The 25,856-nt window shown below is 29.3% G+C and overlaps 1 protein-coding gene across 1 annotated transcript in view; it reads right to left on the reverse strand.

The window, feature by feature from the left end:
- LOC113511736 (uncharacterized) overlaps nucleotides 1-25,856 on the reverse strand; it is a 49,565-nt gene that overhangs the window by 10,182 nt on the left and 13,527 nt on the right. The gene's annotated exons all lie outside the window — the stretch shown is intronic.

Raw genomic sequence — 25,856 nt, forward strand, 5'->3', positions numbered from 1 at the left:
GCTCAAATATTAATCGATCTTGTTGTCTATACCTGTGCTATTTATTGCTCCAAGATCAAAGTTAAAGAACATGGTTATGGCTTAAGTAAATAAAAATTTATTATAAATAATTCATATCAAATACGGTTTTATATGGTTGTTATTTTTTGTTAGGGCCTTTTCAATTTTACGGATAAAGTTAGTCGCAAGGGTGACCTCATTTAAATGCATGAATCACCAGCATTGAACACGACATATTTGGTGTCAAGTTGGTCCTGAAGTCTATGGCGCGCCTTGAATTAAGTTTGTGCAATGGACGACTGATACACCTACACGTCAATGTTCTGGCGAAAATGACATTAGGGTCAGAAATAACGTTAGCCTTCCTATGTTGCGTATCTACATGCAATGCTCGTAGGTAAATAATAAGATCGGATTTATTTAAGCAGATATTTCTATGTGGTATACAAAATTTGATTAAACAATATATAATGCAATGAAATGGTACTGCGATTTTCTATTATCAATATTTCAGTTATTGTTCAGTGCTGTGTATAGGTATATTCATAAGAAACGGTCCTGAGTTACCTGTATCTAATTGACTCTTTGCAATACGTTTGCACCAACCGCAACAAAGTTTGAAGTATTTTGATTAACGTTATTCAACACAAACTAAATTATATTCATTAAGCAAACGTAAAACGTCAATGTAAGGTGACTCTCCGCTTTACGACTATGTTAACCTCTATCTGCTACTATTAGTGATGAACTTCAATTGTTTAAAACTGTCTATGAATGCAGTTGGTTCAAGGCCACTATTTACGGCAGTATGGAATTACCAGCAGTGGAAGACGATTGGCTTAAATAATGATAAACCAATATATATTTAATAAGCGGATCAACCAATATATATATATATATATATATATATATATATATATATATATATATATATATATATATATATATATTAAATATATAATTGATCACCCATAATGCCCTCTATTAAAAATATTCCGAAGTTGCAATTTTATTTTTAGCTGAATTTTAGCTATTTATCATCTATTTTTTTAAACCATAAAACGGAAAAAATATTCAAATCAGTCAAGCATTTTTTAAGTTTTAGCGAGACTAACGGATTGAGATTAATTTTTATACGTATAAAAGATATTCATTCGTTTATTTACTTAGTTAAATCAATAAAAACTTTTTTAAAGTATATAAACAAGCAGCGTCATGCGAACTGATCTATATACAATAAACATGTTATACTATTGTGACAGGATTATTGAGATATGAGATCAGAACTGAGTGCTAAGTGGGCGACAAATTATTCATTTGTCGCTTGAAATTTGCCTTGGAAGTGATATCGAGAATGTTATAGGATAGGTAGGGTTCTAGTTTAGCTGGTCGTAATGCTGTAGTGGGTGCCTGGGGCGCTTAATTTGACTGCGTGGGATTACAGGGCGCGCAAATCCGCATTGCGCCGTAACCTTGAGTTGTGTATGTCTAGCAATAGATGTAATGGACATGTCTTATAAAGCATTCGTTAAATATCTCTCAAATGGTAGTATAACTCCAAAATAAGCGAGTTAAAAGCTCGTTATCAATATGCTATCTAGGAATATGTTTTTATGTGACTAAGTATATAAGTAGATATTATGTAAGTAGATCACTAAGTAAAATGTGCGGTGTAAATTAATGTGTAAAGCAATTTTGCAAGGAAAAATACGTGTATATATGGTCTATAATTTGGTACAAAAATGCGACCATTTCACACCTTTGTCTGTGTTTTGACTGCAAGATGCGATTCTCGTTATTATGTAGGCATTTCGTAATTATCTGGGTTAGTAGGTAAGAATTACTCTTCATATTATTTAACAACTAATAATAATATGTAACTTTATTGATATTTGATTTAACTGGAGGTTTTTATTATTCAGTAGGTATATCTTTTTTCATATATCTATAAAAAGTATTTTTTACCATTCATGATTATTAGCTTGAAATACTAATATTTAAGTTTTATTATATATTCTGCAATAGTTCATTTAAAGAATGTACAAATATTATTATTTGCTTAAAGAGCGATAAGTAGATTTTTTACTTTTACAACATTCAAATGTACTTTAGATTTTTTTATGATTTAGGTATACACTGATAACTATTTTTATTTTTTTCATTCTTCGTCTACTTTAAATTTACTTGTAGTACTGTTTATATTGCCTTTTATCTATTGTACGATGTTGCTGATGATATACACAAAGGGAAAAATTTATTTCGAAAAACAGCTTGCCTCCATACCGAAAGCTTACCTACTTACTAAACAAAGAGTCTTTCGTTTTGTATACTAGAATGTTTGTCTTCAAAGAGACGTCATTAAACGTATGTACTGAGTCGTTTGTCGCAGTCGAACCGGCATACCTTACCTTATCTTTCACTAATGTCTATATTATAACTGTACCTTATTTTCACATAGGAAATAGGTCACTTAAGAGGTTAGCTTTATTTTGAGTTAGTTTTGGTTTGATCTATAAGTATATTATAAAGCCATGTGAATTGCAAACTGATCGGTTTCGTTCTATTAAAGTATCATTAATGGAGTCAGTTTCGGGACGCCGTTTTTCTAAATTTATCTTTTAACTTAATATTTTATTTTGATAATTTAGCGAAATTATTTTTTTATAGACGATCATGTACTCAGTACTTGTAATATTTTCTTTTATAGAAATTTAGTTTTTATTGGTTTTTATAATAAAGATTTCGATCTGATATCAAATTGAAATTTTAGTTTATAGATCGGTTTGGAGAAATAGCGTCTAAGTATCGACCTCATTATTTCGTAAATTTATTCAACAAAAAAAAATAACTAATATTTATGTTTACGGAACAGGTACACAATAGATTAATTTATATATTTTAATTACTATTAGATATGGACAGGATATTAGTGTGTAGGCTTTTTACCAAATAAAGTATGCCGTTTGCAGCACATTGATTGGCATAATCCTGTATAAAAGATTTACGATTCATTCTTTCGAAATATTACACGTACATATATGTATCTATAGAGAATTCATCTATAATTATGACGCAAATTGCTTAATAGTTCTCTGAATGATATTACAAAAACTGTTTTGGGTAATGTCAATTTATCGTTTTTAGTATTGCGAAATATTACTCTTGACTACATTTAATGGATCGAGTCTTTACTCTTCTTCTATTTATGATTTTTTTCATAGCTAACTTATCCAACGAAAGTGATTTGAGGGTTCAATATATTTTTTAAGCGATTTCAATAATTTTGAATCGATTTTAATAATTATTTTTTATTAAGTATCCTATGTTCGTCTCATTTCTATTATTACTTATACTGTGATCTCATATTATTATTTTTTATACGATTGAAGTAATAATTTTTATCTTATATATTTATGTTAATTTAAATAATAGAGTTATTCAGTTATAGATCTCTTATGAGAACCATGTTCTCACGCCATCTTTCAGGGGGTTTTTTATGGATACAAAGAGAAATGGGGTGGTGATTATATTAATGTATCCAATATTTTTTCATTATCTGAGGTAATAATATATTATGGTATATATCAATTAATTTAATTACAATATATCTATACAAAGTAAATGAAATCTTTTTTCTTTAATATAATTTAATAAGGTTATAAGATATGTTAGATGGTGTAAAATTTGATTCACTTCATATTAATATATTTAAATAAATATATACCATAGAATCCATGGCATAGATTACCTAAGTTGATCTTCCGCACTAAGGTACACTTGTCCGTTTCGCTTATAATTCCGCAGTAACAATGAAAGTGATGCGCGCCCGCAGCACAATGTACGAAGGTTCTCACGCGACGAAAGCTAGCTGACGTAATATGGCGATAACATGCCGAAGTAGGGCCAGTATCTTGATTTTATAAAAAAACTTTGCATGTAAGTATCTAATTAACATATAAACATCACTGAACATTTTGAGCTTTTTATTGTTAGACCAAGAAATAAAAAAAGACAGGAAAAAATATTAATTTAAATATTATTTTTATTAGCCCAGGTTTATTTTTTTATCAATATATACTACATTTGCAATTTAGATGCACATGCCAGTAGGTATAAACTAAAAAAGAGTAAAAGAATAAAAATTTATCAAGCATATATATATTGAATATAGCAACGGAATAATTAGACAATTTAACGGTGTTAACCACTATCCGAGTGATGTTTGAAATTTTAATTAATACATTAATAGTGTATATTTTTTGAGTTTTTTTTTTTTAATTATATTGCCTACATATCTTTTATGGACTCACGAGCTCCTACTTTGAACTCGTGATTACCGGTGAACTAGAATCAGTCGTAGGTCACTTCGTAAAAAAACTTTACAATTTTTAGTTTTTTTTTTTGTACAACTTAGAATGGCAAACGAGCTGACGGGCCCACCTAATGGAAAGTGGTAACCGTCGCCTATAGACATGAGCAGTACCATGGACATAACAGAATATACTGTTTCGCCCATGATACCCTCCATGCGTTGCCATTCCTGAGGACTCAGGTGGTATTCCTATATATGTTGATCGAATGCGTTAAAATTATAGAAGTTGAATTTCCTATGTCATTTTCTATTTTTGTTTGTCCTGTTCTAGTAGTTGAGATAACAAATATCATTGTTTTTTTATAGTTCACCTTGGATATCTGTTTACAAACTTTGATAATTAACGACTGGTCATTGTCAAATAGTACCACGGTAGTTGAAAATGCTGTATTTACTAAAAACTAAAAGATTGCGATGGATCATTTATGTTTTATTGGCCTGTTATTTGTTATTTTAACGATTAGAACGTAAGTTTGGCAAACATTTATCCAAATATAGTTTCATTCCTTTTAAAGTTCTACATTTAAATAGCCATAAACGTATCCTTGTAGCGGTTTTGCCTATCTCGGTGTTTTGAGTGGGTGATGTTAAACTTGAAATTGAGTCGCAGAGAACATTGCACCTAACATAATTTACTCCTTAAGTGTATAATTAATTCGTTTTACAATAAAATGCTAGAATCAAATCCGTGTTCTGTGAATACATATTCTATGTAGATAACAGTGAATCAGTATGTGCAGTTTGTTATTAGCAATTCAATGACTTTCCAGGTTATGGTGATCCTAATCGCGTCACTGGCGCCGCGGCGCGGGCTTGTCGCATTGTCGACCCACCGTGTACAAAGTAACGTGATACCGCTATTGTATTGTAATACACTTCGTATTGTGCCACAATTTTAAGTAAACATTCCCTTTTTATGACCTACTTATGAATATCATTGTGATGAATTATATAACTTTTATGTAATAAATATTGTTAAAATTTGTAAATCAATTTCTGATAATTGTTATGACTTTCTAGAACAATTTGCAATTAATAAATTTCCAAGTAAAACGTTGTCTTATTATTTATTAAATTTATCATCTTCTTGTTATAGAATACTTCTTATAAAAGTAATTATTTAAGTCCCTTATTACACAATATCTTATTAGAGCTTTATGTTTTATCCTTTATCTGCGAGAAATTAATTGTGCTAGTGATAATGGTCCTAAGTCGTGAGCATATTTTTTTTTTATAACACAATATTATGGTAATTTGTAAATAAATATACTTAGTTTTCTGGTTATTTTTTTTTAGTTAGTTAATTTTTTTTTATCAGTACTAGCATAAGTAGATTATTGCAAAATACGAAAACATTAGACAAATGTAGGTTAAATTGACCAAAGTGAATGGCAATATAAATAAAAACATAGTTGAATGAATTTCGTAAATAGTCCTTAGTTCTCAAACGTCGATCTGAACTTATTTAAAATTCAATGAACTCTACAGTGGTTAATGTAAGTATCTAACTCACTCATATCAAATTGCCTTGTGATTTTGTAACTTTCAAATAGTTTATATTTGTGGTATTGGTTGCGTTTTCTTGTAATAACAAAAAACTTTATGATATGCTTGGTATTGAATTTTAGATAATTTTGCAACCAGTTTAATTGCTTTGCTTGGAAAAAATTCCAATCTAGAGTTATTGCTCAATTCACAGATATTATTATATTTAATTAATAAATACAATTATTCGCCTTCTAGTAACTTTGCAGATTTTGTACAAAAGTCGTTTTATTGGACATTTTTGATTCGTGATTTTGCCGAGAAGTACAATTATTCGTATGGATGTATATTGTTTAGAAGGGTGTTATTTTATGTCTATAGGAGATCGTTACCAATTTCAAAAAGACGGCCATCTTTTTGTTTGTCATTCTAAGTCGAATATAAAAAAAAACATTCATGGTTAAACTAAATTTAAATTTAATTAAATTAAATAAATAGTAAATTAAATGACCATGTAAATAGTTTTAGGTTTCAAGATGAAGCATCCCTTGCACAAGTATAATCATACATTCAGTTATAGTTATTTAATGTCGGACCTATGTGATGGACACTATCAAACAGAGATTTTTTCTCATATTGTTTTATTTTTTAATTTTAATGATTGTTTTTTTTTCATACGTAATTTTTAAAGGATTTAAATAACAACGATATGTATAACTATAGAATACTATTCATAACATTAACGTATGTTTCCAAATTCGTTGACGTTACGTAGTTATCTATGTACGTACATGATAACTGAGTCGACAATCCGTTTTGTCCCAATTTGCTAATTTCTGGTTCCGCACCTTAGTTTATATAACGAAACCGTGCATTTACTATCTATAAATTATCAAACACACGTGTTTATCGTATACAACTAGTTTAATTATATTCTCAATACTCAAATAAAATTTGTCTAAATATTGGAAATATTGAAGTCAACTTATGCTTATATAAAATTAAATATTCCTACGTTTCGTTGATATTCTTCGACTTTGACTTTATGTGACCTTTGATAATTTCTCAGGGCTAATGTTTTTGACTAAAGAATCCTGAAAAGATATGGCAAATTTACCTTGTTAAAACTGTATGGCTTAGTTTATTTGCCTTTTAGTTTGTGGATAAATGACAAATGACACACGTACGTACGTAATTTGTATGTTATAAGAGTAAAAAATTCTCTTTAATTGAGAAGTTTCCGATTTTGTGGATTTTTTTTTATTTATTTGGAAAATGTAAGTGATAATTTTTTTAAATATTAAGCTTATAAATATTTTTCTTGATTTGTAAAATTAATCTTATTTATAATAAATATAGTAGAAACTGTTTAGTTAAATTAATTCTGTGATAAAACTCACAAAGTAATTAATAATTTAAACAAGTTTTTATCCATACAGGTATTGATAAAATAAATAAACCATATAATAGATAGAATTAATAATTCAGTGAGACAATTATGTAGATTAATTATCCAGTACAGGTGTAAAAGATATAAAAAAATATAGGTTAAGAACAAAGAATGCGTAGGTGCATGCCGTTAAATTGACATGTCTATTCGGAAGTCCAAGCATTAACATATCGGATTAACTTTACATAATATATTACACAACAACTGCGACACATTGGCATGTGCCCAAAATCCATGGACTTTCTAATTGAATCTCCAATCTACTCCATAATGTCAATGTTTAAATAAAATGATCTTGAAATTTCCATAAATATTCATTTTTTATTGTTAATTTTTTTTAATAATATATGATGTTTCTAAATATCCAAAAAAAATATTTTTGCTGTTTCTAAATATCCAATAAAAAATGATTTGAAAATGTCATCCTCTAAACTCAAACAAATTAGGCATTTAGAGGATATATAATAGTATAGTTATTCTCACTGTTGGGTATGAAATCAGCATATTCAGTGATAATTCACTGAATATACTGTCTATATGTAATCATATTGAGCTGATCTAGAAGACATAATTACCAATATTTCAAAGATCCAAACAATTAACGTTGAAAATAGCCAGCTGTTTTGAGTCAATTTAGAGAACTTGTTATTATAAATTTTTTAAACATTCGATTACAAAAAAATCAGAACGGTAAATGTGTCATACCATGTCAATTAGAGATTGCATATATCCTGGTAAGAAACGTAAACTGACATTTGAGAAATTGTTAATGACTCAGTACCGTATTTATATGATACGAATACTAGTTACTAAAACAAGCCATGTAAAGGTAGGATAACAAGAAAGGTACAGCTTTCACCCACGCAGCGAGGACATTACATCGAGGTCTCAGTCAAACATCTATGCTTTACGTAAATGAAATCGTGACATGAACTCTGTGGTGCGAGTACGCTCACTCACAGATGAAGCAGATAATTGATAAGCAAGTTCTTCGATAGAATTTGTATAGTTAAATAATTTATAGGGAATAGGAATTAAGAGATCAAGGTTACTTTTATTGTAAGAGAATTAATTATACAAATAGCTCTAGCGACGACTGTGCATATAGAAAGTCTCGCAATACAGATACGTTAATCGCTCTAAGCTCCAATTAGAGTCGCATGATATAGGTGTACTATTACAATTTAGAAATATTGCTGATTGCACTGTATCTAATAAAATCATTGGTTAATAAATCAAATCAACGATGGGGAAACTGATATAGTTATAGCTCTTAGACTGCTTGACAAATGATTTGAGGCATATGACCTCGATGTCACAATGAACTATACACGGCATTAGTCCATGGTATCTATTGCGATGTATAAAAGAATATATCGCAGCTGGAAGCAAACTTATGTTTAATTATTCATAGAAGATATATGTCTGTTATGCTCTTTAATATAAAACATATTAATTGAAAATTCTGTTTTATAGTTTTTTATTCCATTAAGAAGCTTCACAAAGCAGGTAAGTAATATAATTTAAAGTTTGGTATTATAAACTTAAATGTCAAATTTGAAAATAATGAATAATAGTCATCAGTCAATAATTTAATATATTATGTAGTCTCTGCCTTTTTTAGTAATGAAATTAAAATCAGTAAGTATTTTTTGATTTAATAATTCTTGCCACAAGTATGTATCTGCTTGTGTTTGTACGTCATCTCTATCTCCATTAGAGTAGATAAACATTTTAAATAGTATGATTGTTTTAAGCTCTAAAGTTTAAATGTAAAGAGCTACAATAAAAGGGAAACATTTTGCAGTTTACTTAATTTTTTAGCTTAAAGTTTTCTAATAAATACATATGATAGAAGATATAATATACAATATATAATCAATGTTTATGTAGAGAAATAAAATTTAGGTGGTTGGTTTAGATAGCTTTATAATAGGTATGTTACAATAGGCAGCGGAAATTAATTCAAAGAGCTAAGCAACTGGTGTATATAATATTGTGATAGTTGACACTTATTACTAGCTTTTACCTTCGACTTCATCCACGTGAGCGAGATATGCTTATTAACCAGGACAAAAACATTCCAAATTTTATTGTGTTTGCTAAGCCATTAAAATGATAATAAATTTAATTAATAAATTATTAATTTATAATAAACATTAATAAACAAGGAAACTCACTTTCAAATTTATAACATAGTAAGGATGTGAGGTATAAGTTTTATACAGATAAAATGTTATTTATTTAGTACTAAATAATTATCTAATAAAATACAATTATTCGAAGTATTAATAATTATTTGCTAAATATTGCAAACAGTAATGCTTCGTTAATATACTTAGTTATTAATACATTATTAATATATTTACAATAAATTAATTTAAAAAGCAATTTAACAATACTAACAACACATTTCGTTTTTATTATTAATAACATTATCGCTTATTATCGTTTAGATAATTATAAATCCAGAAATAAGACGACCGGTTTACTTACTTATCCATTATAAAGATTACAGTGGATTTTTTTTTATAGGATCCTACTAGAGTCGTAGGTATAGGTAGGTTCTATTTAGAGTATACAATATTTAGAGTACAAATATCTACATCTAGAATTCTGCACGATGATTCCCAGAGGGGACCACGTGGAGAATAACATGACAGGTTATATTGCTTCTCCTCTCAAGCTGTGATAACAGTTGTGAGCCTAATTTTTTTAACAAAAATGGACGTCGTATGAATTCAGAATCATCATCATATCAGCTTCTAACTGTCCACTGCTAAACATAAGCCTCCCACTTGCAGAGTTTTGCCAGTAGTTGCCACGCTTGACAGGCGGATTGGTAACCGCAGTCAGGGCTTTAGAGACGTTTTAAGAGAGACGCTGTTGCCCATCCCTCGCCTAGTGGGCTTTTACGACACCTACGGGAAAGGAAGGGGTGACCTATTCTATATCGGGATCACACGGCTAGAATTCACAATACTTAATAGTAACTACTGAGTGTGACTCACATATTTCATAAATATAATTTTATTAGGTACTTGTGTCGAGAATCGTGTGCGTGTGCACTTATCATTAGTTTCGTCTATGTGACATTGAGGTGACGTTCTCACTTGCCAAGCCTTGAATGGTGTAGATGAGTGAATTTCTGAACAAGGCCCACGTTTTACATTGTTGTAGCGAATTAACCTCCAACGCGGTCGTTTCGCTGATAACATTGTCTTTCCTCAATATAGAAATATTTTGGTTAGATATAATCACAAGCTCTTGATTGTACGCTTTTGTATTTTTAATTTGAGGTCATGTCGGTCATTTTGTACATGCAGAATATTTATAGTGTAAGAATTTAATAAGTATTGCAATGAACCTTATGCTTATAAAGCGATTATAGCTCAATTGCACTCGTTTGAATTACATGTCGACACAATAATTTTCGTGCTTCGCTTTCGTGTTTTGGAAGACACGTCGTGCTGTTAGCGCCAGTTGTTTTCAACAGTCGTAAAAATAAATGACATACTCGCGACTGGTTTGAAAATGTTAGTATTATGGTAGACACAATGAAGAATCATAGACTTCACGTAAATATTTACTTTATTAGCCGTGTGGCAGCGGCATAAAATAGGCCGTACCTTCTTTTCCCGTGGGTTTCGTAAGAGACAATTAAGGAAATTTAACGGTCGAGGGATGGGCAGCAATGTTTCTATTAAAACACCTAGCTATTAAAACTCTCTATTAAAACACCAGCAAGTCTAACTACGGTGGCTAACTCACTTGCCAAGTATGGCACCTACTAGCAAAACCTCCAAGTTGGAGGTTTATGTTCAGCAGTTAACGGCTGATATGATGAGTTACTTTATGATACACCATTTGACATTGGTTTCTACTTCTAAAAGACTTTCACTTTGAAAAGTATCTTCAACTATATAGTTTAAGAGATTTTACAGAATAAGGGTTTTTTTTTATACCACAAAGAGCAAATGTGCACTCGCAACATCAGAGGTATTGCAGGTGTGCTGACTTTTAAAAAGGAATATGCTGGTTTTGGAAAAGGTATAAATCATTGAAAATATATTTTATAGACAAGTTTTTCTGACTATATCTTGTTCATTTCTTTAACATTGTTTTTAAGATTGTGCTGATTACGAGTATATGACAATTGGCATACATATAATATGAAACGGACAACAGAAACACGTGTGACATCATTAAATCATTTGAAACAATGAAGTATTAAACCATCCATAGTGCCAGTTGTTTTTTATTATGTATAATCATATTATGTAAATCTTTTATATTTGTCACGATGACTAATTATATGCTCCGGTATGGTATTCACCAACTCAACATTTTTGTATGTAACCACTATGTTGGTTCTACAAAACATTAAGTTGGTTTATGTTATTTGAAATATAATGGAAAATAAGATTACAATAGATCGTTCATAGATGCATAAATAGCTACAAATATACACTGCTGGAGATAATTTAGAGAACTTTATATTAGAGTATAAAATAAGAAAGGAAGATTTTTTTTAATTTGCTAATTGGTGCTATAGTACCAGTGAGAAAATTTAAAATTTGCTATAGTAAATTGGATGCCTCGTTTTTGTTTATCAAGGTATAGTCATGGAATAAACAACTTTTTGAAAAGATACTCGATTTTAGGGACAGATATAACAATTTTAAAGTATATTAGATTAAAATTGATTCTGTGATAACGATAATTTCATTAAATTATAAGTAGATACTATATTTAATTTAAAATATATTATAGCTTCTACTAAATGTAAATAATTAGGATTATTTATCATAATATTATACAATAATGTGATAAAAAAGATAATTTTAAGTAGGTACTTGTGAGTTTAAAAATATATAAATTTTCTCATTTCGATTCTACAGTTACTAGTTATATAACACTATTGTCAATTGTATAATACAAATTTACAAACAAGTTTGGAATCTTACTTTTCACAATTATCAATCAAATATACATTATCTTTATATAATAGATATGTGAGAGTATTTTTCCTATGTTTCTTTTTATAAAATGGGATAATGACACTCAATATAAGATGTTGAATATTGCGTACAAATTTTGAATTAAAATTTTGTAATAATCTTAGAGGTGTAGTTTTTAAAAACGGTTAAGATATTTGTCGCGTCACAAAAAGAAGTTTTGGCTATACATTTTTGAAACAGTTACTCGTTTATTAATTACTTCTTCTTGTTTCTGGCTGTTTCTTATACGTATTTGAGATCGTCGTAATATGTTTTTTACTTCCATTCATCTGTATAAGTCATTTCACTAATCGCTCCAATTCTGGCCATGTTATCATGTCACAGTTCATCCATCTCTTTTTGGGTGTTCCTCTGCACTTATGACCATCGACATTCAAAAGTAATACCTTTCTTACTACATTCTCTTCTTCTCTGCGCATCACATATTCCTATATAATACTAGTATGAAATGATTTACAAATATAGTTTTGAAGAGGATTAAAAAATTTGGTATGGGATTATAATATTTCTACAAATTCTGCATACAATCTGTAAGGTTTATTCTCCTTACGCACTCTCTCTTATATTAATTTAATTTAAGATTTAATTTAAGATTTAATTCACTGTTCTTCAGAGAAACGTTGTTGCAAAAATTCTACATTAATATTGTAGGTAGGTAGTTAGTTAGTTCTATTTGTGGGCGCAAGTAAATTGCATCTGTCGTGTTCTTATTGAACGTGGGTACTTTTGGCGAAGACCTTGTACAGATAATCCATTGTGTGTGATCCTTGGTTAGGCGTTTGTTCCTTTATATTACATTACAAACCAAGGTATACAGTTATTTTGTTTTATATATTATAAAATATATATTGACTTTGGATGGAGATTGGCGAACTGGTTCAATAATTTTTGATCACTGAGCAATTTCAAAATTTTTATTTAAATCTAATTTATATATAATAATCATAACATTAGAAATAATATTTCAGAATACAATTTAAAAAATTATTGAGTAGACTCAATAATACTTACAATGTAATTTCAATATAATTTAAAGAGAAAGAAGAACGCTTTTACCAGAGGCAGACTTTGTACAAAAGTCGATTGCTTGGGTACCTTTGTCCCATTCGTGTTTGAACCGTAAAGCAGTTTTGTTTCCATGGTTATGTTTCGATTTGAAGGTTTGAATTTACTGGGTACGGAGGAATAACACCTGAGTCCTCAGGAATGGCAACGCATGGGGGGTATCATGGTCGAAACAGTATACTCTGTTATGTCCATGGTACTGCTCATGTCTATAGGCAACGGTTACCACTTTCCATCAGGTTGGCCGTCAGCTGGTTTGCCATTCTAAGTTGTATAAAAAAAAAGGCTGTTGTTAATTCGACTGTATTTTTGTATGTTAAGGTTTTAGGATTAATGTTTGTTATTTTGTTATATATGAAGCTTTTTTTTTAAGAAAAAGAAAAATATAAGTTTTGTACCTATTAATTTATTGTATTTCTTTAAATCATCTGTTTTAATAACCTCTCTATTATTTTGTGTATGGAAATTAATTAATTAGTAGTAATAACGGGGAATATCAAATACGTTGCTACTATTTTTTTTTAATGGATAAAAATGAAATGGTAATTCTGCTTGCGCTATCAATATACGCTGACAGGGCACCACAGATAATGATAGGTGAGGATGAACAAGGTCAATATGAATTCATCAAAAATTAACCACAATGGTTTTTAGGGGAACGCATACAACATATTAGGTTATATTGCTAGTAGGCTCTTTGCCTATTATATCTTATACCTGTTAGGGTATAATGCTGGTAATGTGGCTATTAAATCTCATTATTAACAATCCTTCCCTCCCATTGCTAATCAGATCAATTTCCGTGACGTCTTTCATTCTTTTTTTCTGATTATGTCATAATGGGCCAACTGAATTGACTTCATTCTTACCTATCATTACTCACTGGTATCCTGTCAATGTGCATTGATAAAGCAGGCGGGACTGACATTTTATTTTCATCATAAAAAAATATATAATTCGCCACATCACCAAAACATCTTTGTTTGAATTTTATTTAATCCTTTTCAAATATTTTTCTTTAACTAATTCTTTTAATCATTGCATGGATTATAAAATGAAATAAGTCTATTATATACCTTCATTACAGTACCTATAATTAGTATTAAAATCTGATTTAATGTAGATGTTTATTGGTAGCTTATAGATATTAATACCGGTGAGTAATTACGTAAATTAATTTTCCATAAGAAGTGGTCACGTTACCCTCTATTGCGTGCTTACACCTCGTCAGATGCACCAGCGTACAAGCCTTGACTTCATTGCCGATTATTCTAAGAAACAAAAAAATAATCTATTGTTGGCTAAATGTCTTGTTTCCAAATCTCATTAGTATTTTTACCTGTAATAAATAATAATGTTATTAATATGTATCTACACTTATAAAATCATTAGTCCTGACTGATTATTAACACTTAGTCAAAAGTACTAAGTTTAGGAAGCTGAAATTTGGACCATAGTTTTATTTTATAACGTAAGAATCTACTAAGAATTTTAGAAAGGATTTTAGAAAATTTTAACAAAAAGAAAACAATACTATGCATGCAAAGCTACAGGCAAAAGTTAGTATACGATATATAGATACTAAAGTATTTAAAGAATCTATTTTAGAGTAAATACAAAATCAAATATTACAATATAATTTTCAATACCATTTTATACATATTCTGTCTGTTTATAACAACTACTATTGTACTGTTACAAGACTATTACTTATATTGTGATGGCAACAAAGTATCAAATCTATTCGACATGGGTTAGTGGGTACTGTGTTATTACCGCAACAATAATTTGACTTTGACAAAGAATTTGACGACCTTGTTGGCTTAAACCATCTGTTAATTACGGGTCAGTGAACAGCTATTAGATGCAATGTGTTGAGATAATTGTTTTCTATATATGTATTATTTGTGTTTATAGTAACAAAAATGATATATAAATATTTCTATCGGTTGTCTACAATTCATAAATACGAGGCTTATTATAGTATTTAGTTTAGAATTAGATGGCACTGTATATGTTCTGTGGTATTTGTTATTATTTATTGACAGTGTTAATTTAATGTAATCTTGGTAAAATTAAATTTCATGATTAAAAAATATCTAACCGTCTTAAGAGTTAAATTTTTTTTTTCTTCAAGTTATAAAACAAAACATAAAATTCTCTTTTTTCTTAAACTTTTGCTTTTTTTTACAACACATACAAAGTATTCGCAAATTAAATAATCAGTCAAGTAGTTAAGTATATTAACACGTGATCATATGTGGGTGGCCTCGTCGACATTCTTTCAAAGTCCCTAACTTATCAAAACAATACCAGTTAGGTGCGTTGCTTTTGCAAGATCTTCGCCATTGGTGCAAGTTTAAAGCTGTGGATATTTTTTATATTATCATTAGTTTCGTTTTGTTTGTATAAAAGTAAATATTCTTACTAGTCATTATTAATTCTTATAATATTGCAACAAGAAAGTTTTTAGTACAGAGATGGACATATCATATATCGTTACCAAAAGTGGAGTATGTCATAAACGCTGCTTTTAATTCTGGTTATTCGTTTATTTCTACAAACATATTTTGTTACGTAGGCGACCTTAAGTTATTTTGTGTAATATAAGATGTTATTCATTTTTAAGTTATGGTTATGTTATGTATTTGTATTATGGTTAGGTTAAGGTTAGTTGCTACGTGTATAAAGTAACTTTTCAGCTTATTTGTGAAACCTAAATGTAGTTTGCTTGTTTTTATTATTGTTAAAGCAGTTATTTTTTATGTAATAACTTAATATATAATTATTTATTTAAAATTTAATAAGTAATACTAAGTTATCTAATATGCATTGCATAATTTAGTATGAAACGACTTAGGAGTTATTTTCTATAACGTTTCTAACATGTACCACATCTTATGACCTAGACCGATATACAACGGTCATTGCTTTTAATATAAATAGGGACAACAACTTCAAGTGTATTAATGAAATATTCATTGCTTGAATTTAAAAATGAAAAATTATGATACTTGTTATTATCAAAAGAAAGTATTTGATCGTGGCAAAAATAAATAATAATATTTATTTAATTATATTATTATAAGATAATCGAATAAGACGTCATCATTTGATATATCTATGTGTTATTTTCATAAATGTTTTATCATGATATTTGAATTTAAAATATTGCGGTTATGGAAATGAATGAGTCATCATGAAACGTAACATATTATTAATTTTCTACAACTTACTGTGTAGGTCAGATGTCAGAGACATGATAATATTAAAATATCAAGTTCGACTGTGATTAAAAAAAGTACCTGTCTAGTTTGTTATTTTTTTCTCTTTTTAGTTACTTTACATTGATATTGAATTAATTTTGTCCTTTTGTCTTGTATCATATTCATTTATGTTTTTTTTTATGCAACTCAGAATGGCAAACAAGCTGGCGGCCACCTGACGGAAAGTGGTAACCGTCGCCTATAGACATGAGCAGTACCATGAACATAACAGAGTATACTGTGTCGCTCGTGATACCCTTCATGCGTTGTCATTCCTGAGGACTAAGGTGTTACGCCTCTGTACCTTGTGATTTTATTGCCATATCCCATCTTTCAAATCGAAACGCAGCCAGCTAAAACGACTGCTTCACGGCAGAAACACAAATAGGATAGAGGTACTCAAGCAAACGACTTTTGTACAAAATTTCCTTCTGATATATTTATAACGTTACTAGTACTATGGAATGATAATGTAATGAATATTATTACGATAAATTGTAATTGCAAAAGATTTTTAAGGAACTATTTGTGATACGGAAGATCTATTCACCCTGTATATGTTTAGCTGTTAATATAGTGTAGTCACAGGTTAGTCTAATAACAAATATCATCAATAAAATGTAGGTACATAAAGATGAGATAGTGACAGAAAACGGGTGTTTGCAGAGGTGGAATAAGGAAAATATATATACTTTATATAATAATAATAATATATATATTAATAATGTATTAAGTTTAAGCTGACCTAATTGAGTTTCGTTATTATTATACTAGTGAACAGAAACAGTATTTAAATATTATCGGCATTAGTAAATCACTGTTAAACGAGTTCTCCAATCTTAAATGATTTTAGATGATTACATACCGAAGGGGTAAGTTCAGACTTACAAATTGATATACCTAATTAACAGTTACATGGAACACATAATATTACAGTTAATAATGATGTGTCTTCATTGTTGTAGCCTAAGAAAATGGCCTTGATTGAATCCTGAAGTTACACATTAATTATCCCTGAGGATAGCCGTGGTTTGGTTTTGGCAGAGTTCCGCAGCAATATAAAACTCTCCTGGCGCCCAAAATTAGTTTTAGTCCAACATAGATTTAAGTTGTGGTGTAATTTAAGTTATCACTTAAACCATTATATATATTTAGATTTGAGATATGTTCAAAAACCCTTATGAATGATATATTTAAAAAGCAATAAAGGTACGATAATATTTTATATTTATGCATTTTTTTAAATAGAAAATCACAAGATATTACATGATTTATTTAAAAATTGAGAGATTTTATTATTACTGAAAAGGTGTTTCTTTGCTTTGAAATGATCGCAGCGATTATAATCACTTCGTATTACTCCAAACTATAGACAATTAGCACAAAATTGAATAAATTTATAAATAACATTTTAATTAAAATGATGTTACTAATGTTGCGATTGTAAACTAGAAAGTCTTTTTGCATTGTGTGATTTGGTACTGCAGAACTACGGTGTGACTGATCTTTACAACTGATTAATTATATAACAATTTATTCTATTTTATTAGCGTAATGAACCGGTAGTGGAGGTAAGTTCGAGGGCTTCTCTTAAAAGAAGTACTATCAATTACAATGACCCGTGCACTCATTACGGAGGTTTCTCAGAAAAAAACGGCCATGAGAAAATTTGCTTGTTACATTGCAACTGACGTTTCTCTCTTGTTTTTGTTCAGAGATTTCATAGTATGAATAAAATTAGTGTTGATAGATAAAATGAGTAGTAGGTTTATTTACAAATAACGGAAATGAAAGTGCGTGAGCAGAAACCACTACATAGATTTTTCAACGATTTAATAGTGCATATTTAAATATATATACATATTTAAATGTGTACTTAAATAATTTCATACATATTAAATTATAAAGTAGTACACATTAATAATTAATTAGCTTGAAGAACCGACAACTGATGGGGAAGAAAGGTTCTTGAGTAGAGACTCCGTACGAGCAAACTCAGTGCAGGATGACCCCCATTAGATGGAGTGACGACCTCAAATGCATTGTAGGGAGTTAATAGATGCAGGTGGTTCAGGACCGTTTCTTATGACAGTCTATGAGGGAATCCTATGTCCAGTAGTGGACGGATAATGGCTGAAATAATGATGCTGATGACACATTAATTTATATTAAAACCTTTTATTTTTTAATACAAAATAATAACCCATACATAAATAATAATCATTTTGCATTCATATATACTCGTATGTATATTGTTTTGTCTTATATAAACTAGTTTATTTCATAAACAGAAGACTATTTAAGAATAAGAAAAATCCTGTTATATTATAATTTACCATTAAATAAATATAAATTAAGTATGATTTACTTAATACATATTATAAAATATGTTATTAACATATACATATAAAAACTAAAGAAAAACGAAGGCGTATTTGAACTAGTTGTATTGACGCATGATGTTGTTTATTAACAAATTAATCAATACTCAATTATTTATATTTTATGTAATTGTGACTATATAACATTTGTTTTGGCATAAAAAGGCAAAATATTAATATTATCTATTACGTAATTCATTCATTGGAATTGTTTACTATAATTCAATGTATATGGATAAATTAATAAACAGTTCCTTTGCTTCTGTTTGAATATTATAGAATAGGTGTGTGGTGACAATATTGAGATTAGTAGATTTATGATTTGAATGAAAGTTGAATACATTAATAGAAATATAACTTTTGTAAATAAAAGTACCTATTTATGTGATATAGTATGTTAGACATTCGGTGAGCTCCATACAATTTGGAATTTTAAAAAGTAAATAAGCTTAAGTCCATAATTCTTAATAGAGTAGTTAGCATTCGTGTTTCAACCGTAAAGCAGTTGTGTTTGCATGGCTGTGTTTCAGTTTGAAGGGTGGGATATGGCGTGAATTTACTGGGTACAGAGGAATAACACCTGAGTCCTCAGGAATGGCAACGCATGGGGGGTATCATAGGCGAAACAGTATACTCTGTTATGTCCATGGTACTGCTCATGTCTATAGGCGACGGTTACCACTTTCCATCAGGTGGGCCGTCAGCTTGTTTGCCATTCTAAGTTGTATAAAAAAAAACCATCTAACTATTTGTCGATTATTGCTGAGCATATTGGAGTCCGACTTAGTAAGAGGCGAGTATATTTAGAGGCGGATTACTTGGTTCGTTATCGGTGTTTTTCATCATTGAAATTTTAGAATTAGAATGAAATTTTATACACAGTAACGGCAGTTTCTATAGAACTGCAATTTAATTAGAAAGAATATGTCTTAATTCTAGATACCTTGCTTAGTTTCATTGGTCAATTGAGGCCATTACAGTGAACTAAAACCTTTGAGACTCCCACACATGGTTACTTAAAGTATTTGAACTTATATAAAAACTTTGTGCGTTACCAAAAAAAATAAGATTTGTCTTGATGTTACAAAAATATTTATATATAAAAACTTTTCCAAAACTGCCATGTAAATTTATGTAAAAATGACGAATGGAAATTATATTAGGTTAAGAAGTTGCGCCATCTAGTTAAATTCATAACTGTGGTAACATTCGACATGCCCATATTTAGCTAAACATATTGCAATTCGACATGGTACAAACGAGCCTACCGTCATCTCTTTTGGATTAATTTGATTTAATATTTATTTTTTATTAGCGATATTACCGAAAAGTTTCTTAGATTTAGTGTACTTATTTATTTAGTATTATAAAGAAATGTTGTAATTGAAAACAGTTTCTGCTATTTACAGTATATTCAATCACTTAATTTCAACAGATTTCTAAAGCTGTAGGTATAGTATAATAAACATACTATTTTTATGTTACATAGAATTAAAAAAAATAACGTCTTATCTGATAGAAATTTATAACCTTTGCCTATCAGCATGCACAGCGTAATCACAGAATATGCTGTAATATATTCATACTATTCATACGTTCCCATACCTGCGGACTGTGGTATTACGTCTTCGTACTCTGTAATTTCACTGCTATATCCCACTCTTCAAACTAAAATTCAGCCAATAAAGTATAGTTTCTTCACGACAGAAGCACGAGTGAGTCAGAGTTATTCATGCAGTTTTGGACTTTTGTATGAAGTATCCTACAGGTAAATAAATAGTATACCTAAAAGCAAATAAAAAATGATATATCTATGCTAATTTTAAATTTTCAATCTGTTTTTACTCGTATATGGATTGAAATATATGTATGTTGTAGGCATACAATATATATTATAATTTTATAATGTTATAGCAGGACCATAAGATCGATAAGATTGTATCTATACAGAAAATATGGGAAAAAAGTTTTTAATGGTGTCAATAGTTTACCATAGAACTCTATAAAAGAGTAGTGTAGCAACCAGGTCATTGCAATAGTCGCCCATAAATTCGAGTTTTATGTAAAATTAGTGGGTGTATCCTAATGGTCAACGTGAGAGTCGTAGATCGGGTTGCGAATTGCGAACTTTATAGCCATAGATTAGGGCTGTGAAATTATAGAATAATTTATAAATCACCAAAATACCATAAAAAAATTAGATAGGTATAAATTTTAGATGTATAAATATATGAAATAATTATGCTAAATTTTTAATTCAGAATATTAAGTATATATTATTTAATGTTGTCATATAAGCAATATTTAATTTAATAGATATAAAATCGATATTTTTTTTTATATATTTTTTTAATCTTTATGTAAGTATTATTATTGTAATGAAGTCGTAGTGAAAATGGGTTAGTTTGTAATTCATACAGTATTGAACGAAAAACGATGGCTTTAAAATATTTCTGTATGTTGTGTTACTTTGTTTGTATGCTAGCGTTTATATAAAACGATCCCACTGATAGAGATGAAATTATTTTAGTGCAGAAAGTTTAAAAATTTATCTAAAAATAAAAAAAAAATTACACCACTTTCAAATTTGTTAGTCGCTTAAAGTTGTGTTAGAAAGTATTGAGTTAGTACTTGATGACAAATGACGCAGAAAAATAAAAGTACGAGTAATACTATACACAATTAGGCTATTTTATGGAAGTCTTGACTGACTATACACGAAAACAAATTCACGGACACAGCTAGTTATTAATAAATATAAAATGTGACTTAATAGTGTTACATTGTGTATTCGCATTATACGACGGAGCTAATATGTATACGTATAGTTTATTAAATTTTATATTGAGTTACAAACAACATTGAAGTAACTAAAATCGTAAAATAATAATGGATAACCCTAAGGAGAATGGTCGATGACGCAAGCTTCTGTTAGTATCTCGGCAAGTTGCTCCACATTCGCTCTTTGTCTTATGCACTTGACGGTAAAAGGTGGTCACTACCATGTAGTTAGCCTATTTCTTGTTATACGGAGAAAATTGATTTATTGAATGTTTTGTTCTTATTGTTTTATGACGGTTTAAATGAAGGTGTTCACTCGGTTGTTATATCCAGCTACCGATATATTTCCTTCAAATATTATTAGAATCTACAATATGCCAACCAAAAAAATAAAATAGAAATGGAACGTTGAAACTGTAAATCCAGCATAATAATTTTTCTATGAATGATTTATTGAAAAATTTTATATTTATTGAATATTTTTCTATGCGGAATATTTTAACCACAATAAAGGAAGATCGTTCGCAATTCTTTGTATTTCGATCTTTTCGATGCTTATGAATCAGTTTTCGCTAAAAAATTTTACTTAATTTTTGGAGTGAAACGTTTGAACGTGTAGCAGTTTGTGTACCTAGTTGTAAGTCAAACAAAAACAGCGATATCAATGGCGATAAAACTAACACAGGAGTAAACTCCTATCGATTGCAAAAACAACTATCTAAAAAGGAATTGGCGAAGATTATCTCAAATACTAAAATAAGTAATGATTTGTTCGTAATGAATACTTTATGAAAAAATATACATTATTTTCATTTATTAAAAACAGGTTTATAATAAACTATGTATTGTTTTATACTCGTAACTCGAAGTCCATAATAATAATAATTATTATTACTTATTTAACGAAAATGTATGTATGAATTTTACACAGATCAATATACAGTAAATAAACTGTAGAAAATGGTTAAATTTGTGCAAGTATATGTACAATGACTGAAAATAACTGGTAGCGTAGAGTTGAAGACCATGCCCAGTAACGTGCCTTGAAGGAGCCCTATGACCTGTAGTGGACACCAGTAGGTTAATAATGATGAAGACGTAAGGTTATTTAATTTCATACACTCGAAAAAGAAATACTTTACCCCACGCTCATTTAGTCACATATGTAAGCATTACACACCTAGTATCCTTAAAAAGAAGATTTATAAATCAATATTCATACTTTTTTTTGTTACGAAATCCATTCTTTTTCTGCAATTCACAGTTGTAGGCTAAGTTAATTAGCAGTCAACGTAACATAGTTTTAGCGTAATACTCTCTGTAGTTTCTTTATATAGGTATCTATTATGTAGTTTTCTCTTGGTTCCTAACGTATAATATAATATATAAAATTGTTAAGTCCAGTTTGGCAAATTTTCAAGGGGCTTTAAAAAAGGAGGTACTCAACTCGGTTCTATTTTTTACGTTTGTTACTTTATAACTCCGTCAGCAGTGAACCGATTTGGAAAAATCTTTTTTTATCTGAAAGGACATACTTACAGATTGATCTTATATTTTATCAAAATCGGTTTAGTAGTTTGATTTTGCTACAATTAAAGTCTGATTTTTGTGAAATACAATCTTAAATTATTGGTAAACTGCTTTATATTTGTTATTCTTCCATTTATTAATATTATAAATGTGAAAGTGCGTGTATTTATTTACATTTTCATGCCTTAAATTTATTACCATATTAGACATAGATGTAGCATTTGCATGGAATTTAATATTGTTAGTAGGTTTTTATTTACTATTATAGTATCTGTCTATACAGTGTAAAATATAGAAATTACTAGCATTCATGAAAATGATGACAGAGGTATTCTACCAGCGAAACTAAAGATTGGTACTAAAAAAATATGGATCAAAAAATTACAAATTTTTTTTAATTTTCTATAGTAACACAGCTTGTCCAGTGGTTAATGACTAAACATACTGATCGAAGTATGAGCATCTGTGTCCCTCTTAAAACATCACCAAAAACCAATGCAAAGTGTGGCGTTACTGCCAAAATCCCCTCAATGGTAAATTGTTATAAGAAATTGTAAATTGAAAAAATATTTTCAAATTAACTATTTTCTTTCCGACTTCATAATTACTTAGTTTCCTTTTTTGCTTTTATTTCTTGTTCTCGTGTTTTATCTACATCAATGATAATACCTTAATTAGTCGCCATGTTAACAATCTAATATGAATGCATATTGTGTCGGTCTCGACTTCCGAGCCCGTATTAAATGGTGTGACAATTTCTTGTACGCTATTGTACGATCATACAGCAAATTCAAACAGGTTCCAGTGATTAGGTTTAATTACAGTAAATATTTGTTTTAATTAACGTTGCGACGAACCTTGGCCTAGACTGTTGAGAGGCATTTATTTTTGTTTTATTTGCTGCTAGAAGATTTCTAAGGGCATATTGCCTCATATTATTTGTACGGTGACAAGGACAATACTTCTGTTGTCTTTTACTCATAACGAATTGTATCTAGTATCTAGATTTAGACGTTATTGGCGTATTTAAGTTTATTTTGTAGGGAGAACCTAAGAAATTGCACACATGTACTCTCATATCTGTTTTTGCATATGTTTGACAGCTCTGTTTGCATCAGATAAGGCTGAGTAAGCAAATTTCATGTAAATCTGTTCAACCGTTTGGGTTTGAAAATGTTACATATATTCAAATATATTTGCAAATTTGTACGTTTATATTAGCGGAATGATATGATAATCTTTGAATCAATTTAATGAAGACGAAGAGAACTTAATGATCGAGGGTTCATCCCTAGATTATTAAGTTCTTTTCGTAGTCAACAGCGTTTCATTTTAAATATCACCAAAGCCTAATTACAGTTGCCAACCCTGTTAAGCTTGGCAACTACTGGCAGAACCCACCAATAGGGGGAGGCTTATGTTCAACAGTGATCAGTTAAACAAAAGGCTGACATAATAATGTATATTTTAATGTAAATAAAGAAATCTATATTATTTTTATGTATTATATGAATGTAATTAGAGTACAATTACACATTTGATGCAATAATTATGGATTCGATTACAATCAATAGCTACACGCTAGTAATATTTAAAATCTTATTAAAAATAAATTCACGTGACATATCATCGTGGTGTGATTACAAAAGAAGAAAAACAAAACATCTCAAGAACCGGTATCGGTAATCAAGCATTGTTCCGCATACAGATGTATCGAAGAAGAAAGGCAACTATAAATTACTCTCGTTAAATCCATATTGGTTGCTAAGTAGATCTAATTTTATGATTACACGCATACCACCTAAACGTTATGCAACACCTATTATTGCAACAGGTGTTTATTGCATCGAGACATTAAATGTATGATCTATGTATAAAAATTAGCATTCTTATTGTTATTTTTGAATATATGTAAATAATTTTTACTCGCGATATCGTATTATTGGTATATATTTATTAATCGGGATAAAAAGTAGCTAAATATTATTGGTTGGGCCGTTAAAATGTTAAGTGGTATCAAAAAAAAGAAACAAATAATCAAACAAACTCATATTTATAACCATACAATACAATTATGATAAGCAATGCATGGCTCGCTATTAAACCAAAAAGTAAGAATAATTTTTGCTTGGTTATACAGAAAAATTTTATGTTCTTAGTGTATTACTTGAGACACTATTATAGTGTTATATTTATATTGTATAATATAAATATATTAACTACCTACTTAATTTTCTGGTTGCCTCATGGTTGATTGGTACAGAACGCTATAAGGCGTTGAATCCGCCATTATGTAGCCTTACTTATATAATATAGTTGTGTCTTGAAGTTTAACTAAATAAATATATATAATATATCCCATCCGCCTGAATCAGTATATAAAAAATGTGTTAATTTGTCATATAATCTACTCTTGTACAAAATTTGATTCAAATCCGTTTAGCCATTTAAGTATGCTTGAGAAACAAACACGCAAACATTTAAATATCTTTTCAAATTTTTATA

The sequence above is a fragment of the Galleria mellonella genome, unplaced genomic scaffold (assembly GCF_026898425.1).
Source record: "Galleria mellonella isolate WM207_F2 unplaced genomic scaffold, CSIRO_AGI_GalMel_v1 utg117, whole genome shotgun sequence".
In the NCBI taxonomy this organism is placed as follows: Eukaryota; Metazoa; Arthropoda; class Insecta; order Lepidoptera; family Pyralidae; genus Galleria; species Galleria mellonella.